This window comes from Pseudophryne corroboree, chromosome 1, assembly GCF_028390025.1.
Source record: "Pseudophryne corroboree isolate aPseCor3 chromosome 1, aPseCor3.hap2, whole genome shotgun sequence".
NCBI classification, from domain to species: Eukaryota; Metazoa; Chordata; class Amphibia; order Anura; family Myobatrachidae; genus Pseudophryne; species Pseudophryne corroboree.
This window is the reverse complement of record NC_086444.1, coordinates 295,927,520-295,934,375: the sequence shown is the minus strand read 5'-3', so window position 1 is coordinate 295,934,375 and position 6,856 is coordinate 295,927,520.

Here is a 6,856-nt window from a genome sequence, read left to right as displayed (position 1 = left end):
CGATTGCATGGCTGCAAAAAACTGCAGCGTGCGATCGGGTTGGAATGACCCCCATAGTGCATATACACTGGATGATACAATGAGTTTGTTGTTACGAATGGTCATTATCAGCAAATTTGTTTCAAATGGCGTCTAGTGTGTACACAGCTTTAGATATGCAGAAATTAGATAACGTAAGCTCCACCCCTGACTCAATCAAACCTCGCCCAGATCCTCCCCTAAACACATATATTTGGGGGAAATGTAGAAAGTTATCACATGCCGCAAAGTACCGATGTGTATACATAATATGTGTGGGATATCACCCAAAAACAGCCTTTTGGGGGGGGACACACAAATATTAAGTATCTCCCAAATATAACACAGAGAAATCGCAGAAGGTATCTCTAATATCTGTGTGGTTCCTGCAATTCTCACAGCAGAAGCAGCTCCCGTTTTTATGGGGCCTGCTAGGCTGTCGGAATTACTAAACTGCAAAATGCAAAGCTATCTGGAGCTTGGTCCTGTCCACTAATGCCATATACAGATGGAGTTAGCCAGTGTAGCCTCTTGGATACATAATATAGAAATTACCAGGAGAGGGTTCTGTAAAGTCTCTTCCCAGCAATGCCATTGCACATGTGTGGTCCACAGGTCGTGCATGCACAATAGTGCTATAGGGTCCCAAAGGAGAAGTTATGCACACTTCACTTCAAACACATTACAGTTACGAGCTTCGGAGCTCCTGTCCCTGCATGTATTTTTTATTACAATTGGGCTTTACATAATTTCTTATTGTCGGGAATAGATGTAACTATATTTCTCTCTCCATCTGCTTTTATTACCAGATGACATATCGCCTAATTCTGGCCCCACTCACATAGAGCTGATTCACAACGGCATATATATCCGACTAACCTTATAAACATCACGTGTCTCCTATCACCCTCTAAGGGGTCTATGTACTAAACCTTGGCGAGAGATAAGGTGGATGGAGATAAAGTACCAGCCAATCAGCTCCTAACTGCCATGTTACAGGCTGTGTTTGAAAAATGACAGGAGCTGGTTGGTTGGTACTTTATCTCTGTTAACTTTATCTTTCTCCAAGGCTTACTGCATATACCCCTATACAGAGGTGAATTGGGATGAAAAACCAGCGGAAGCAGCCCTAATGGGGTGTGGTCTGGCGAGGGGGTGGGCAGAACCGGCCCTAACCAATTTGATGCCCTTGAAAAGATTTTGGCTGGTGCCCCCTAGCTAGTTCTGCCTATGATCCAGCAACCCTCTCCCAGAAACACAGATTAAGATCACAGCAGCCAGCAACACCCATTACCCGTCACCCATAGCATTCCTCATCCTACAGAGCAGTAACTAGATAGTCTGGTGCCCTGCAAGACCACACACAGTAGCATCCATTATTCACGTTATATCACATCGCATTGCTCCTTATTCACAATACACCACTGTATTGCTCCTTATTCACATTACACCACCCCATAGTGCTCCTTATCCAATTTATACAACAGCGTATCGCTCCTTACATTACACCAAACCATATTGAAAGTGGGTGATAGGGAGAGGCACAGAGTGACTGGAGGACAAGCACACAGTTCGATGTGGGGCGGACGTCATATCTGTTGAAAGAAGCTAACCTAGTCTACAAATAGTTGATCTGTGAGTCTGGCGGTTGGTTGGCAATTTCCAGGTGCAGGAATCCAGCCACTTCTGTAAAAGCTCCCTCTATTTGGCTGTCAGTGGCACCAGGATTGTGAGTCAGAACTGTAGCCAGAAGTTTTAGAGCTCTGGGTGAGAGAAAGTACCATTGTGCCCTGGACTCCAGGCAGGACTGTGCCACACCCAAACCCTGGAACCACGTCACATGTTGCCAGTTCTCCAAAATCCAATTAGCAATGTCTTGAGCCCAAGTGAGTTGCTGTGTCCAGTGTCGTAGTGTTAACAGGTGCACTCTGGTAGGTCTTCTACTCTATATCCCATGGAAACTAAAGAATGCTGTACTGACATACTGGAATTACATCTGGTACCTTCTGTATTGAATGTAGACAGGGGCGGATTGGGAACAAAAAGCGGCCCTGGAAAAATTTGTACTAGTGGCCCCACATGGGCAGCACCAGAGGTGTAAGGTCTAGCCATGGGCCATGGCAGCAGCTCCCTCCCCCCAAGACTTTCCAGATAGTGGGGATGTCCAGCATCAAGGGGGAAGTTAAAAAGAAATAAAATTAAATATTATGAGCACATTATATGATACACCTTCAGAATTTAGGAAACTATATAATTCTTTAGAAAGATATATTTTCTTGCTTATTACACCAACCGTATCCCAATCACTATTCACTCAATCTTATATGTCAGCCAAGCAGGCAGACAGAGCATACACTAGATCATCTGCAATCACAGGCTAAGTGGCAAAGTAATTTTCATATATGCAAATTATTTTGCATCTTATTCATTATGTCTATAAAAAGTACCACATGTCCTCAAACAAAACACACCCTACGGGTGCGTCGGCCCACCGGGAATCTTCCCTGTAGACCCTATGGCCAATCCGCCTCTGAATGTAGATGTAATTTGATCCAGGGTTGTCTGTCTGTTATCAAGGACAATTCTGGGCAGATGCTGCTGTTCACGATCAATAAGCGCCCGTGGTCGGCCACTGCAATTTCCACGGTGGGTAGTAATGCCTTTTTTTTTAAACACATGACACCGTAGATCGAAGAATGTTGAATGTCCTCATAACTTCGGAAATAGAATGTCCTATCCATCGGATACCCACTATCATAACCCGTTTGAACTCCGATAATTCACGTTGCCTTGCCATGAGCAGCCTATGTCAGATTACAACTGATGTAGGCCTGGGCATTTTTAAGACATCACTATATGGTGTGGCCACCTACCAATACCTTTACATACTGCTATTCCATGACTTTTGGCACTTCAGTGTAACTTATAAGCTTAATATAATAAAGGATCAAATAAATGTGGACATAACAGAAAGGTTCTGAAATTAGTTGATTTTTTTGTTTAGTAGTTTTGTTGTTTTGAGTCAACAGGAAACATTTTTCTCTACCAACTTGTTTTTGTGGTGGGACATTGGCCAAGGAAGATAACATGCTGCCCCTTTAGAAGTCTTGAAAGTGAGTTTTGTTTTTCCCTCCGCAAAAGCCAGCTGGCAGGAAACAATGCAATAGGAAGGGCCATGATAGTAAAAAACAACAACCCTGAAAGCTCAAGCTGTGATTATAGTCAATTGCATTTATTTAATTACATTATGCCAGGCAAGGGTTAGGAGCCAGGACCAAAAGTTGGAGACTGAAAATTGTCAGCTGCATAAACATAAGCATCATGTTCAAGACCAACATTTTATACATTCAGTTTCACAGCCTGTACTCCCGTCACATACGCATTATCTGTGCCCTATTCACACACATTGTACCAGGCTGTGACACTTTCATATACATCATGTAAGTCTATGCTTCTTCCATCATGGAACAACATGCATATCCTTGAGAAAGGCCGTGATTGGAGCTGAAATACGTCTGGATACATGACAGCCACCATTCCACTTTCACCTTGCAAGCTGCCGAATGGGCACTCACAGAACTGATTGTGAAAATCTGCTAGAGCCATTGGACCCCACGTGTTCATCGGGATCTCATTGCACATCTACTAGACCACCACTGAGTACCCAGCAAGGATGCCCACAAAGGTGGGGAGCGGAGTGACCCTCTGAGTATTGCCAGAAATTATTCGGGGTCTGCAAACCCTAATTCTAAACATAATAAGATGTGCTACCATCTTGTAGTGCCACGCAGAAGAAAAGAGAAAATGCAGGTGCACACTCAAAACACTAAAAACTCTGATAATAAAACAATTATAATAAACTCTGCAATCTAACACTGAGTAAATTGAGGTTCCTAGCATAATTTTGCCAAAAAATATTGGCCCACCTACCACAACCATGTGACCTCTTCAGGTGGGTCCCTAACATTCCTAAAGTTCAAATCCCGAGCATGGGACCACCCCTCACGGCCTGCACAATCCAAACTCCCCAAGGCATAACACACTAGTGAGAATTAGCAGTTTAAGTATTAAAAGGTGTTACAATAATAGGATGTAGCAGCTCAGAGGGGTTGGGTACGGGATCCCGGCGGTCGAAATCCCAGCAGTCAAAATACAGACGCCGGAATCCCAACTGTCAGAATAACGGCAGGGGGGTGAGCAGAACAAATCCCCTTGCAGGCTCGGTGGCTCGATTCGCTCGCCACAGGTTCTATTCCCACTCCATGGGAGTCGTGGAAACCCATGAGTGGGAACACCTGTGGCGGCGCTGCTGGCATTCTGGCAGTTGGGATTCCAGTGTCGTATTTTGACAGTCGGGATTCTAACCGCCGGGATTCCAACTACATCCCGCTAAGAGCTAAGAGTGTTATATAGGTGGGAAATAGTAATTAGGGTGCTAAAAGGTTTTTGTCTGAAACTGCAGGGACTCTAGAAGCTGGTGAAATCTGTAGCACTTACTAGTAAGTGTTACACAGCTGGGCACTGCTGCTGCATAGACTCCATGCTGGATGTTACATCCTGGTCATTACTACACCAGGGTGACGTAGCTTTATGACATATCATACAAAGAGTGGCTTCCCATAAAGGAGTTCTTTCACATCCCAGATCATCTAAGCACCACTGATGTTGTTAAAACAGGATTTTGGTACTTACCTGTAAATTCCTTTCTCCGATTCCAGAGGTCACTGGAGTGCTCTTTACAATGGGGTATAGAGAGTGTGCTAACCGGGAGCTGGCACTTTAAGAATTTAGAAGTGTGACTAGCTCCTCCCCCTCTATACCCCTCCTACAAGCCAGTCTTAGTAAATCGTGCCCGAGGAGAGCTGGAAGAATAAGCTTCAGAGGAGGAGTGAAACAAGTACACACAACAAACACAACACACAACAGGTGTGAAATATAAGGAAACAGTCAAAAGAACTGAAAACAGTTATACACATAATGGCAATAACCATGGCAGGAAGGAACAGCGCAGGGTGGACGTCCAGTGTCCCCTGCGGAATCGGAGAAAGGGATTAACCGATAAGTATCAAACTTCTGTTTTCTCCTTAATCTACTAGGGGACACTGCAGTGCTCTTTAAAATGGGGACGTCCCAGAGCTCTCATTACGGGCGGAAGAGTGCTGAGAACCGCGCAAAACAGCATGGCCATATTGCGAAACAGAGGCCGCAAATCTGTGGAACAGGTAAAACCGGACAAAAGTATGCCCTGGATCTGTCCAGCATAGTAGATCCATGGAAAATCCACGAGCAGCTGCCCACAAGTGACACACAGGGAGTGTAGAATGTGCTGTAATGGAAGCAGGAGGCTCCCTGGATCAGGCCACACAGACAAATCCATTGTGCAAGTATCTGCTTTGATGCCGGCCAACCAGGCCGGGCTGCATTATACAGGACAAACAAGGAGTCTGATTTCCTCAGAGAAGCAGTCCTGCCCATATAGAGCCTGAGAGCCCTAACAACGTCCAAAGATCTGGAAGCAGGAGAGTCTTCTGGAAGAACTGGTACCACAAGAGGTTGTTAATGTGGAAAGCCGAGACCACCCTTGAAAGGAATGACATTTCCTTGCGGAGTTCAGCCCTATCTTCCTGGAAAATCAGGAATGAAGAGCTCCGACACCTAAGGGTGGATAGCCAACTCCCTGGGATGTATGTCCTGAAGACTTAGGTAGTCGGCCTCTCAATTGTCCCCGCCTGGAATGAATCTTGTTCATATTACCACAGCGTATTCCTCCACTCAGAGATGGATGCGCTTACCTCCCACACAGCCGCTCAAATTCTGGTGCCACCTTGTTAGTTTATGTACGCCACACGTACTCCGACTGGACTCTGACGGCTTGGACCTGCAACAGGTGATGTGCTAGCTGTAGGGCCTAGAACACTGCCTGCCGTTCCAAGATGTTTATACGCAGCATCACTTCCTGTGGAGTCCAGCGGCCTTGGAAGTGGATGCCCTGAGTCACTGCCCCTACCCTAGCAGGCTTGTTTCTGTGGTGAGGAGAGTCCAATCCCACACTCCGAACCTTTAGTCCTGTAGGTGAGATGAGGTCAACCAACAGAGTAGAGATATCAGAGTTCTGGGGGCCAATGTCCCTCTCTGGTGAAGGAACTAGTGGGATACCGACCACTGAGATAGGAGATCCAGCTGAAAAGGTCTTGAGTGGAAACGGTCGTAAGGAATTACTTCTAAGGCCGCCATCATCCTCCCAAGTAGTCATATGCATAAATGCACTGACACTCACCTGTGTTGTAGGACCAACTGAACCCTATCCTGAATGGCTTTCGCCTTGTCCTGAGGGATGAAGATCTCTGAAGCTGAAGTCACTGCGTCAGTTGTAGATGGGACTTTGGAAAAGTCAAGGTCCACCTATGTAATATGAGGAGCCTGTGAGTCACTCCTATGTTCTGGAAAAATTGTTTTCTGGAAGAAGCCTCCCAGGTATGGAATGATCGTGATCCCCCTCATCCTTAGGAGTGCCATCATTATCGCCATGACCTTCGTGAACCCCCTGGGGGCCATGGCAGGCCGAAGGCCTGGAACTGATGAAGTGAGTCCTGAATGGTCAGTCGCCAATATATCTGGTGAGGTGGAAAAAAGTAGACTTACCCCAAGTCGCCTGGGAAATCCACTTGTCCAGGTCGGGCTCAATCAGAACGTTGCCAGTAAATGGTAACGCTTCCACCTCCCTATTTGACTCTGCGTCTACTTGCCACTGTTGCAACCAGAGAGCTCTGCGGCTGACTTCGCTAAGATGGAGGACCTAGAACCAAGATTACATACCTCCTTAGATGCGTCACCTAGA